Source organism: Coenobita brevimanus, chromosome 65, assembly GCF_032717465.1.
Source record: "Coenobita brevimanus isolate Jiangsu-jjx chromosome 65, ASM3271746v2, whole genome shotgun sequence".
Classification (NCBI taxonomy): Eukaryota; Metazoa; Arthropoda; class Malacostraca; order Decapoda; family Coenobitidae; genus Coenobita; species Coenobita brevimanus.
In genome coordinates, this window is record NC_137018.1 from 24,446,339 (window position 1) to 24,459,784 (window position 13,446).

Here is a 13,446-nt window from a genome sequence, read left to right on the forward strand (position 1 = left end):
CTCCATCAATTCCTGGGGCTTTCCCTAATTTGACTTTTTTCATTGCTTCCACAACTTCTATCCTACTGATTTCTTCCTGTCTTCTCACCTCCCTCCTTCTCTCAGCCATTCCCCAACCACTTATACTCGCATTCCTTCCATCCTCTATGTTCAACAATTCCTTAAAGTGTTCTCTCCATCTGCTCACTTTTTCTCCCTTCTCCACTAATAATCTACCATTTTTATTTTTCATTCCCCTGCTAACTTCACTGTCACCCTGTCTTACTCTCTTCACCTCTTTCCAGAACATTTTCTTACAGTCCCTCCACTTTACACTAAAATTTCTTCCAAATTCCTCATCCACTCTCTTCTTACACTCTCTTACTAGTCTTTTCACCTCTCTTTTCCTTTCTACATATAACTGTCTTCTGCCTCTCAACTTCTTCCACACCCCTATTTCTCATCAATTCACTGTATACTTTCTTCTTTTGAGCCACAGCCTGTCTCACCTCGTCATTCTACCACGCTGTTCCTTGCACCCCCCTTCATCTTCTCTTCACCCCACACACCACATCACATGCTGCACATATTTCTTCTGTTAATATCCTGCACACACCTTCCACGTCCCCCATCTGCTCCAATTCATATTTATCCAATTGTTTCGCTTCTTCTCTCTTATATTCTGCCATTTTCTCTTCCTCTTGTAACCTTTCCACTCTCCTTGCAACTACAGTACCCTCGCGTCCAAAACGGTAATATTGTCATGCATGCGTCCCGTGTTGGACCAAAAACATGTTGGACAAACAACAGAGCTTATGGAGAAAAATGAATTATGTCAGCAACCCTAGGAAAGGTCACCGTATATACCTACCATATACCTATACATATATTAGTACTGCTGTAATTATAATGAATAGTACTGTACTATGAATGATAACTAACCTTATAGGATAATGTTGGTGGGCTTGTTGGGAATGGAAGGTGGTATCCGAGGCTGTAGGTAGTCCTACTGGGTCCCCGGAGGATGGCTGCTGGTGTCACTGGCGGGTGATGGCTGCTGCTCCTCCTCAACCTCCTTCATAAATCCTTTGAAATTCCTCTCCCTTTTCTTCTGCCTCTCGATGAATTCTAGCTTGGTGGCCTGAGGGAGGTGCCGCGACTTCTTGGGGTTCTCAGAAGGCTTCCTAGGCATCATGAGCTGAGTAAAATGCAGTAGCAAGGGCAGAAAATGCAGCAAGGAAAAGGCACCATCCAATGTGAATTATGCGACTGAGTGGCGCTGTGGCGAGAGAAATTAAACAAAACATCATGAAAGGGGAGAAGCGTTTTCCATTGGGCGACATCACGATCACGTCATGATAGCGGGCGAGGGAGGCTACTTGATCGGAAGTTTAGATTGGCTCTCAGCGTCACGGGAACGTCCAGTATGACCGTGTTGGACCAGAAGTGATCGTGCTAGAGGCGAACTCTGCGGATTTCGCCCACTTCTCGGAGCTCCGTCTGTGTTATGCTTACGCACCTGTTTTACAGTACAGTACTTAAATCGTATTAAATCGTACTAATTTTTTGCTCTCCGTGCTGGACGCGAATCGTGCTGGACAAACAAACACGTGTTGGACACGAGGGTACTGTACTCCTTCTTCCCGTCCTTCCCTTCTATTTCTCCATCTTGCTTGGATCTTGATACTGGCCACCACCAAGTAGTGGTTGAAAAGTCCACTCCCCCAACCTCTATAAGCTCTTGCATCCATTACACATTTTTGCATCCTTTCATCCACACACACATAATCAATCAGTGCCTTCCTTTCATTCAGTTCACCACCCACTCTTCTCATCACTAGCCATGTATACCTGTGGATCATTTTGTGCCTGAGGAAGGTATTGGCTATCACCAACCCCCTCCCGGCACAAGTGTCCACTGACGCACTGCCATTCTCATCTATCTCAGCAAGCACACCCAACTCACCAACTATTCCATCCATCTTCACATTCCCTACTTTACAATTCATATCATCGATCAAAAACACTCTCTCATTCCTTCTAAACTTTTCCATGCACTCTTCCACATTTGTCCAGAATTCTTCTCTCACTCTGCTTGCACGATCTTGCGTTGGTGCATACACACACACAATCACCCACATTTGTATTCCTACTTTCAATCTTACCCACACAATCCTTGACCAAACTGATCCATACTCTCTTATATTCTTCTTCCATTTTTTACTCACAACAATACACACTCCTTCTTTTGCCCTCTCAGTCTCACCTCCTGCACATATACCCCATCCATACTCCCATTCACTCACACTCTCTCCTCTCCATTTAGTTTCAGTTACTCCACATACATCCACTTTCACACCCTCAAGCACCTGGACAATCTCTCTCTCTTTCACCTCATCATTCGCATCCCTTACATTCCATGTTGCGATCCGTACCATGTCCATTGCCCGGTCCTTGGTCGTCATCTTTTGGTCAGTCCTTGTCCGAGGCTTCGTGTTCGTTTTTTTAGTTAGCTGTTTCTGATATATCAGAAAAAGTCCGGGTTAGCAAAGGGAAGTCCGGATGTCACTTTTATTGGAATTTCGCTTTTCAGAATGGCTTGGGTCCCAATTAGTCCATTATAGTGAGGTCTTACTGTACTGAACATTTGGAAACTGCAGGTTGTCTGTATTTCAATGGCCAGTGCCCTTCTAAAACTCTCTACCTGCATTCCTCCTCCATTGCAGTAGACACATTACACCTGTCTGGCAATGTATTCTCACATCTTTTCTGTCCAACATGCTGATGCAAGAGTTGACCAGTATTCTCAATCATTCATATGCAACAGTGATTTAAAATGGCAAGCAAAGACCAATTAATATTGGTATCAGAAATAGGGAGGAAAAATCACCAATAACTGATATCACATTACAATTAGTTCATTCTTACAAGCACTATGATTTACAACACATGCATATGAGTATGATTTCTGGGACTTATTTCCAAAACTATGTTTTAAACATCACATTACTTCCACAGTCATTAATAAAAGAATGTTACAGGCATACCCCGGTTTAATAATGCAATTGGTTAAGAAAAAAACATCGCTAGGCGGGGTATTGTATTTCGGGGTAGATTTAACATGTAAGATATAGGGATGTGAATTTGAGCCTTGGGTTTCCCCCAACCAAGTCCTAAACCCACTCAAATGAGTCCAAAAAAAGGTCTAAAGTCAATCTAAATGGCCTAACAGCTGTAAAAGAAGCTAACCTATGCCTAAAACCAGTGCCCGTCTCACTTGTACTCAGTCAAGGCCACTGGAGAATGTGATCTCCGACTCCTATTCAAACATCCCACCATCAGACAGTCCTGGGACAATTAAATAAACATCCGTGATGCATAATAATAATGTATGAATGTTGCAGAATCGTCCAAGGTGTGAACTGTTGTGACAGAGAATCGCTGATGTTTTGATGGGGAATTCTCTTGAAGGGGAATGCGACAGATGATGCGATCGGGATAGCTTATTTCAATGGCCCCTCTTTATGTCATTTTTGTCACTGTTCTGGTTGCTGAGCTCCTTTATTTTCTTCTCTCTTATTTTCCAACATTTATTTAGAAATTCCTTTGTATTTTCAAAGCGTTTTTCCTTGAACAGCCCGAATGAACTTACATGATTTATCAATCGATGATGTGATTGGGCTAGCCTGTACAAAGGCCCCTCTTTATGTTGTTTTAGCTACTGTTCTGGTTGATGAGCTCCTTTATTTTCTTCTCTTACTTTCCAGCATTTAGTGTATTTAGAAATTCCTTTGTATTTTCAAAGCATTTTTCCTTGAACAGCCTGAATGTAAACACATGATTTACTGATGTCACAGTTTTCATCAATTCATGAAATATATTCTCTCTAGGGTTTTCATAATTATTATTATACATTAAAATTAAGTATTCCATGAAAGTTTTGATGGCAGTTCAATGGTCAAACATGAAATATACTTTGTTGAGTTGCCTAGTTGTCCACACTGTTTCGTACCTCATCTGATGGGTGAGAATCCATACCCAAATGACAGTGTTCACACCACCTATGACTAAAACACATTAATCTAAGTTTAAAAATGGTTTATAAATCAACCTAAATACAAAATTTATGGCTAAATATCATCAAATTGGTAAAAAAAAAAAAAAATCAAAACCCATCACAAAACTGGGAGTAGGCCTACGATAGGCAAGGTACGGTGGTGTTTCTATCCCCATCACTATTCCAGGGTATTGCATCTAGGGGTATCGTAAATTAGAGTTTGCCTGTACTGTACACCATGCCCTCCACATTCGTGGGAGTTAGGGACACAGACCCCCACGAATGTGGAATTTCCCTGAATGTTTGGTGCACCATCATCCACTCACTTGATGTAGAGCTGCCTACTTCTTCCTTAGCCTTTATCATTCTTTTTCTGTGCCTGCCCTCCTCTACTCCTATTTCTCCTATATTTCCTGTCACTTCTTCATGCTTTTCTTTCCTTTACAGGTGGCTTCACGTTGAGCGACAAGCCAAATGGTTTCCTGTAAGCCAAGAAACCATTTACAACGCTGGGTGGTAACCATATGACCAAACCATATGTGCTCCGTATGTGTCAACAAGTGGGTTGGTGGAGGGTTAATGCCCCTCCCCATAAAACAAATAACTCAAAGTCAAATGGCCACCCCTTACGGGATTATGGCGTCTGGAAATAGATAGATAGTTTGGTGTGCCCTAGCCTCTACAGCTGCAAATTGACCCCTGTGAGCAAGTGTGCACATACTGTACCTAATAAACCTTATCTGGGACCTGAATGCAGCATAAAATATCACAAATAGCTGATGACTTGCCCACACTCATGTGTGGGCAAGTCATCAGCTACATAATACCCCACCTTCCTGCAATCATACCCATTAAATTCAGCCTTGGCTCCACAGAGGGGCAATCTGCGAATCTGAGAGACCAGTGAAAGTTGATTCTGCGAATGTGGAGGGCCTGGTGTATGTGATATTAACAAAGGAAGTGACACATGCAACATGGACAATGGTGGGAACTAATGACTGTCCACATTCTATTTTACTGTTCGCAGCACTAAGATCAATGACTTAGTTTGAAGTTGGTGGTTTATGAGCTGTGAGTGCTCATTAGATACAGTTTCATCATATTTTAATGATAATGATAAAAATAATCTGGTCTTTTGTTTTTCAAAAGCAACAGCTCTTCCAATAAGAAATTCACTGGTACTCAACACACTATTAACATTTTTACAGGCGTACCCTGGCATTTGACGAGTATGTGTACCTATGACAGTTATCAGATATCAAATCTGTCATATTTTGGAGCAATTTTTCCCCTAAGTTTTTTAAGAAACAGAGAAGATGCATTCCAGCTCCAACCCAAAACTCACTATTATGTAAAGTTATCTACCAACAATGTAATTAAAGGAAACTGGTAATGTTTAGGCTGTATCAAATACAGGCAGGTCCCGTTTTTCGAGCATCCGCTATACATGAAACCAGTAAGGGAATGGGCAATTTCGACCCAGATTCAGTGATGCCAGCAGGGTCAGTTGGCCTAACCTTATTTTCACCATAATTTCTGCACTCTGTTAAACAAGACTCACGAATATTTTTCTTCCCAATACACGAGTATCCGTTATCCGAGCATTACCGTAACATGTTACCATTACCATTACCGTAACATATTCTTGCCAGTTCCCGGACAACTGAACCAGTGACAATTCAACCAGTGGACAATTCAACCAGTGGACAATTCAGTCAGTGGACAATTCAACCAGTGGACAACTAAATCAGTGGACAATTGAACCAGTGGACAACTCAACCAGTGACAACTCAACCAGTGACAAATCAGTTGACAACTGAACCCACGACAACTAGACTGATAATATTCAGACAAACGAACCAGTGACAATCAAACCAGAGGCCACTTGAACTACATGTTGTCTGTTTACTCCTTCGTGGTTGTCAGTCTCTGCCCAGCTTTCACTGCACGAGCCGTCACTACTCTATAGCTGAAATTTTAATGTCTCTTCCGTTGGGAGCACCAAGCGAGTGAAATCGCTCCTCACATATGCTGGCCACGAATATGTGGAGAGGAGCAGAGAACGTTGGATGACTTAAGGAATCTCCTACTGGTGATGTCATCACTACTGTAAACACAGATGCAGCACTAGTATGAAGACAGCTGGGGAGAGGGTGACCAAGGAGCCCAGTGCTCATAGTCATTCTGGTGATCCACTAACAGCCCAAGTACAGCAGGTGGTGAGTGCACTACACTCACTTGGCGAAGGCTCGTCAGACAGTGTGAGAAACTACATGGCGAACGCTGTAGCTTCTGCAACTGAGGATGTCATGCAACGACTGCCACAAAAGTCATCATTGGAACGATTAGTAACAAGAAAATGACCGCGCAGCAAGAGTGCAAGCGAAATCCCCCACTCCAGAAACTTCGATATTCCTCCAGAGTATCAAGAAATAATCCTGCATGATTCTGGAGTGGGTGATGTTGACCGTATCATCTGCATGGGTGATATCAACAGTGCCACCAATCTCAACAGCAATAGTAGGGTATGGATGTGCAATGGTACGTTCAATACCACACTTATTTTCTTCTTCAACTTTACACCATTCACGCCAGAGTCGACAGCACCTATCCTCCCTGTGTTTACTTCCTTTTTCTAGACAAAACCCAAGCCACGTAAGAAAGGACAATTGACATCCTTCTCTCACTCATGCCTGGTCTACAACCTGAAAAAGTCCTCACAGATACTGAAACTGTAGCCACCAATGGATTTACCACAATGTTCCCCTCCAAATCCACTTCCAGATGCTTTTTCCATTTCAGTCAGTGTGTCATCTGAAAAATTGCCAGTGTAGGCCTAATGGCTAGGTAAGAAAACGACAGGGAGTTTTCTTTGCTCATGAAGTGTTTGCTGGCTTTGGCATTTGTCCAAAAATGATGTCATACTGCTTTTTGAGGATCTTGTCGTGCCCTCCTTCAGGAGCTGGAAGTTGAAGAAGTGGTGGCTTACTTCGAGGCAACTTACATCCGAGGCATGTAAACTGGTGGACATCGGAGAGATTTCCATTTTCCTATCAAACTTTGGAACCACTTCGAGGACGCCGAAGAAAGTACTCCAAAAACCACAAATTGCTGTGAAGGGTTCCACAATGCTCTGAAATTGGTGTACATGTGTGCGCACCCAAAGATGTGGAAGTTTTTAACCCCTTAACCGCGGGGCGTCACTTTCGTGACGCTTGGGAGCAAGGGATCATACCGCGGGGCGTCACTTTTGAGATTCTGTGTTATTTTGAATTTGCCCAGGCTTTCAAGTGGTGGCCTGTATCATCTATCAGTATTGCCAATGTCCAACACAAGTCTGCACTCCTAATCTCATCTGTACTCCCATCCATTGTTGACAATTTAGCCATTTCTCCCCGTTCTTGACTCCCCTCCCTACCTCTCCTCCAATACCCTCTCCTCTCGCCTGCCCAGCTGTGCTACGCTAAGTAAATCTTCCCTGGAATATTCCACTGATTTCATCCATTGAAATAAGCCCTATGCCCTATTCTTATACCAAATAATACACACAAAAAAGAAATAAGGTAAGTGAGAGTGCCATACACCTGGAATTGGCTAATTATCACCTGACAACACCTCACGTGCACTCGTTCGCTAGTTTTCGCTGTTTATTTCCCCTTGAAATATGCCGCATAATCTATTCTCGTAATAAAAATATACATAAGAAAGGAAGGGAGAAGCCTAAGTGATATTTACATTCACCTGGAACTACCTAATTATTGCAGGCCACCACACTGTATTCTACGCTAAGTAAATCTTCCCTGGAATTTTCCACTGATTTCATCCATTGAAATAAGCCCTATGCCCTGTTCTTATACCAAATGATATATACAAAAGAGAAATAAGGTAAGTAATAGTGCCATACACCTGGAATTGGCTAATTATCACCTGACAACACCTCACGTGCACTTGTTAGCTAATTTTCGCTGTTCATTTCCCCTTGAAATATGCCATTTAATCTATTCTCTTAATAAAAATATATACAAGGAGGGAAGGGCAAAGCCTAAGTGATATTTACATTCATCTGGAACTACCTAATTTATTATGTATTGTCTAGATTTCCTGCCAAACATTTCATAGCTATATATTAGAAGCTGTCACAAGGCTGACGTTGGCAGAATTGCACTCCCCCTAGAGGCAGGCCACCAGTATCAGTTTACTGTCGTCTTTCAAGGTGAAAGTACGTCGGATTCGCGCCTGTCAAATTCCGCTGCTTTTTAGCTCCATGCAAAAGGGCCCTGTGACTTCTACGCCCTACTAAACCTCGTGTGGAAAGAGGTAAAGGGCTGACAAATGATAGACAGTGACTATGATCTTTCTGGTGAGTAAAACAGTGCAAGTGGAAATGTAAATAATGGGTAAATAATGGGTAAACAGCAAGTGAAAGCAATGAATGTAAATATAAGTGAACAGTGGAAAATAGTTTTATAAGTTACTGCAAGTGACAGTGCCTAACACAGTGTAAATAAAAGAAATGTAAATACAGTAATGTAAATAAAATAGAGAATGTGCATAGAAATGTAAATGAGTAGATTTATAAGAATACGAGTATACAGTATATACTAGGAGTAATGAAAGTGAAAGTTTCACTCTAGCATGTATGAATACTATGAGTTATGAGAGTGAAGGTGAAAGTGACATTCACTCTCAACCCTAGTATACAGGACGAGAAAGTGAATGCTACGTATTTTACTGAAAGAGAAATTGAATGCCTACAGTGACAATAAACTACTATTACTGAAGGAACCTTATGGATAAAGACTGTAGATATATATAAGTGTTATATAGTAACAAAAATAAAAAGTGTGAGGAGTTTTATGAATAATAAATGACAGAACACCAGCGGCGAACGATCGCAAGTGGGAAGGTCATACGGCCTCATAATTTTCATTGCTTTCACAGTTTTTTTTTTTTTGGAGTATGGATTCCAAACTACTTGAGAATCATAGAATAGTGTTTTTAGTGATAATATCAGGCTGTGGTAATCATATTACGGGTTGTCAGGAAGTGTAAAGTGGAGACTTCGTTACCCAACTTCAGAGGTCTCCACAAGTCCTACGGTACTCGACGAAGGCTCAACAAACATCCCAGGAGAAAGCTGAAGGTATGTGCCATATGCATATGTAATTCTAATATTCTAGGACTAATAACTGATTTTTGGCAAATGTTTTTAGAGAGTCTGTCGGAGCCCGAATATGCCCGTGGGAGCCGCAAGTCAAAGCAAAACAAGCTAGCGGTTTAGGGGTTAAAGGGCATCGCCGTCCAGCATCTACTGCACCAGAATGTCTTGGTACGTCGGTGCGATGCACATGCCAAAAAGTACACCAGACTTGCGCAGCCACTCACTGCTAATGTCAAGAGGTATCGTGGTGAACCAGATAAGATTCTTTATCTGCGAGCAACAGCTTACATGCACGTCATTGAAACAGAGAACACTGTAGCGCACTGGATGTGATTTTCCTATAATAAATATCCACAGGTACAGTCGACAGCAGAACTTTGTCTCTCTCAGCATGCATGATACGAGTCTGTTGATCTGGGAATACTGTATGAGATAGAGATGGCACGTATGGTTTAAATGGCTAATATTAAAGATTATTTGTTTGAGATAAGCTAAGATCACATTCCCAAATTATATTAATCTGCAACAGGTGGGATAATAATGTTATTGTGAAATGTATGACATTGGTGCATGAAGATTCTTGGTTAAGGACACAGACGCATAGGATTATTTGGACTGGACCGATGTTGCCAGCAAGTATTATATGAAATATTAGAGAAGGTTTACAATCCTAAAGGTGAGGTTGCATGAAAACATTAATTATGATGTCAGTTACACACTAAACAAATACAGAAACTTACGGTGCGTGTTTCGTGAGTATACGGTTTTGTCTTATAAGTTACATCACTTCCCTTCCTCACCTCTCTCCCCACCCATCTCTCCTCTACCCAGTCACGCTCTGCCATCATCCATGTTTTACCGGTAATGCTGAAAATTGCTGTGGGTAGGGTGTAGTGAGTAATCAATATAAAAGTGTTAAATGAGCTTTTTTTCTCTGTCATCAGTATGAAGTGTTATCCATGAATTAGTATAAAATGTTAGTAACATCAAACAATTGTCACTGTGGTGGTCAGGAGACATTACTCAGCACCATTTATGTAACACTTGCATAACCACTGCTAATACAGTGCTCCAAATACTCTCCCTCTCCACCCCATCACCATCTCCTTCCCTCCCCTTTCCATTGTCTCCATTACTCCTCTCACCTCCCTTCTTCCACTCCACTATTACCCTTTGTTTCTTGCTTTCAACACCTCCAACCCCTCTCCACAGTTTCAATCAACTGACCCTGCTTCGTTTTACCTCCCTCACTATGATCTGTCATTCATGACCTGAACACAGGTATTATCATTTACAGGAATTTAAGTCATCATTGCAGTGGCATTATAAACACGTTACTCATGAACGTTTTATTGTCAACTGTATTACTTATACAACAATATATCCATCGTAACTATCAGTCTTCAGTACCATCCTCCTCTTGCAGACTCCTTCCCTCCCCACCTCCTTCCCTCATTCTGTATCCCTTACTCCTCCCTACACCTATCTTAGCCTTACAGACTATTTCTTGCTATATAACATATTTACCTGTATCCCAGCTTGTAATATATCCAACCCCTTCCCTTACCGATGGTATTCCTGCTTCCATAATCCACGCCCCCCTCCCACACTGTTCCCCATTCTCTTTGTATTTATTAAACATCAGGTGGAGTTTCATAACCTGATTAGTTCTGAGATAACACTCCATCATTCGAAACTTTGATAACCCTAACCGAGGTGTTGATATGAGTTCAGTAACATCGCCTCCTTCCACTAGGTCTACACTAGTCAGTTCAATAACCCAAAATAATGACAAGATCGCTTTTTGAAGGCAAACTGCAGGTCTGAAGCTAGCACGGCCTTCTGATGCAGAAATAATGTGCGAAGTTGAAGTTACTTCAAAAACTGCGAAGAAATGGTGGCGAAGGTGGGAAGAAGAGGGTAATTTGGGAGATCGTCCCAGGTTGGGAGTGCCGAGAAAAACAACACCGGACGTTGACTGCAGAATCCTGGAGGAAGCAACAGCGCATCCACTAACAAATGTTGTGTCTATCAGAGACGACCTTCAACTACAAGTATCGAACGATACGGTGCAATGATGACTTAAGGAAGCTGGTGTGCATCATCAAATTCCTGCAAAAAAGGAAGCTGACAGACAGACACTGCCTTAACAGGCTTTGGTTTGCAGAAACATATGTGAACAAGAAACTAGATTACTGGGGAAGAGTTGTTTTCTCAGATGAGACATTCTGTTCTGCCACACACAGACAACTTCATGGCTAACAAAGAAATGGCACTGGATACTCCAGAAAAAAAAAATTTCAATGTTGCAAGAAGCGGCCACGTAACCACGTAACTTGCAACATCTGGCCATGGTTCCATTTATAATGTTGGTGAATTAGCGGAGATCAGTGGCAAATTCAATTCGGACATGCATCTGGAGTCGTTAGAGGAGGTGATGCTCCCTAATATTCGAGCCATGGCTTTACCCTTCCCAGAAAGGAGTCTCTTTATGTGTAAACAGTTTGAACTTTGTTGCTAAATAATGCTGAATTTTTGTACTTATTATTAATTGCCATGAATTGTATTAAAGTAATAGGCAACATGAAAGTAACCTTTATGCATATAATATGGTATGTACAGAACATGTATTCAGCATCAATATCAAGAACCATGTTCCCCGTAAGAGAGTGAGAGTCCACAGACAAGCCTGTTGACTGCCTGATTGTTTAAGGGAAGCAGACCTGCCTTCCCCCAGACTCAGCATAAAATAATATTACGACCCCAAGTGTCCCTAACCACACTATCACAAATCACCGGTAAAGTATTTCCTGTCAAATTTTTAATTTTGTGTTTTATCCTTTTGCAGGATAACTGTCTTCTCCCTACTGCTAGAAATATATGCCGCTGGCTCAAATAGCAACGGGACATAGATCTACTACAGTGGTTCAGCAAAGGGCTGCGATTTGAACCCTATAGAGAACTGCTGGGGGAACACAATTCAGTCATGGGTAGCGGCCCAAGAAAGGACTCGCCAGATCCTCCAGCTCATCATGGATAAGTGGGAACTCTTTCAGGGACATCCACACACTGTCTACATCACTGTTGCAAGTCTTCCTCACAGACTTCAGGAAATGATCAATAAGGACAGTGGATGGACTGGTTAGTTATGTAGCTACTGATATGTGTGTAAATAATCAGACAGGCTGTTATGGAATGAAAATAAATGGGCTAGGATATTAGAGATTGCACAGAATTTGAGGCAGGATACCACATAACAGGTTTTAACCATTGCATTATCACACCACCACTGATGGTGTGGTTGTTATAAGCTGAGAGGTGGAATCCTGCCTAGAACACTGTGCAATCTTGAATATCCTAGCTCAGTCAATTTTTTTCCTTAACAGTTACTGATGTAACTACTATTTAGGATGATATTAATAGGGTATTCATTAGCTCTGTCATTTAGTTCCCATACCTGCTACTGATATAACTTCTATTTTGGTTGATACAGATGGGGTATCTATAAGTTTACTGGAATTCTACTGGAGTTTGTAGTAAATTTTGCAGCGGAATAAAAAAGCTGCTGTTCCTTATTGTTTGTTAATGGTATTTACACCAATCTGTTGGTACTGTAAGCATTCCAGGATATCATTGTTAAATTATACAACACCAATATATTCAAAAGCTAAATTTTTTGTTACACGTGTAAGCAAAAATGAGAACCTAGTAAACTTCCCAACAGCTGGCTGCCGGAAAGTCTGTTAAAGACCTATGAGATATGTCCACTTAATTTATACTTTGAAACATTATATAGTACCCTTGCGTCCAATACACGTTTGTCCAGCACGATTCGCGTCCAGCACGGAGAGCAGAAAATTAGTACGATTTAATATGATTTAAGTACTGTAAAACGGGTGCGTAACCATAACTGACGGAGCTCCGAGAAGTGGGCAAAATCCGCAGAGTTCGCCTCTAGCATGATCACCCCTGGTCCAACACAGTCCTATTGGATGTTCCCGTGATGCTGACAGCCAATCAAAACTTCCAATCTAGTAGCCTCCCCCGCCCGCTATCGTGACGAGATCGTGATGTCGCATAATGAAAAACGCTTCTGCTCACGTGATGTTTTGTTTAAATTTCTCCCGCCACAGCGCCACTCAGTTGCATAATTCGCAGTGGACGGTGCTTTTTTCTCGCTGCATTTTCTGCCCTTGCTACTGCATTTTACCCTGCTCACGATGCCTAGGAAGCCTTCTGAGAACCCCAA

The 13,446-nt window shown here is 41.8% G+C and overlaps 1 protein-coding gene and 1 pseudogene across 1 annotated transcript in view; one reads left to right on the forward strand and one right to left on the reverse strand.

Moving 5' to 3' along the window:
• The window catches only part of LOC145404864 (uncharacterized), a 32,306-nt pseudogene extending 22,776 nt beyond the window's left edge, over nucleotides 1-9,530 (forward strand).
• LOC145404950 (kelch-like protein 5) overlaps nucleotides 1-13,446 on the reverse strand; it is a 245,665-nt gene that overhangs the window by 141,478 nt on the left and 90,741 nt on the right. The window lies entirely within an intron of this gene.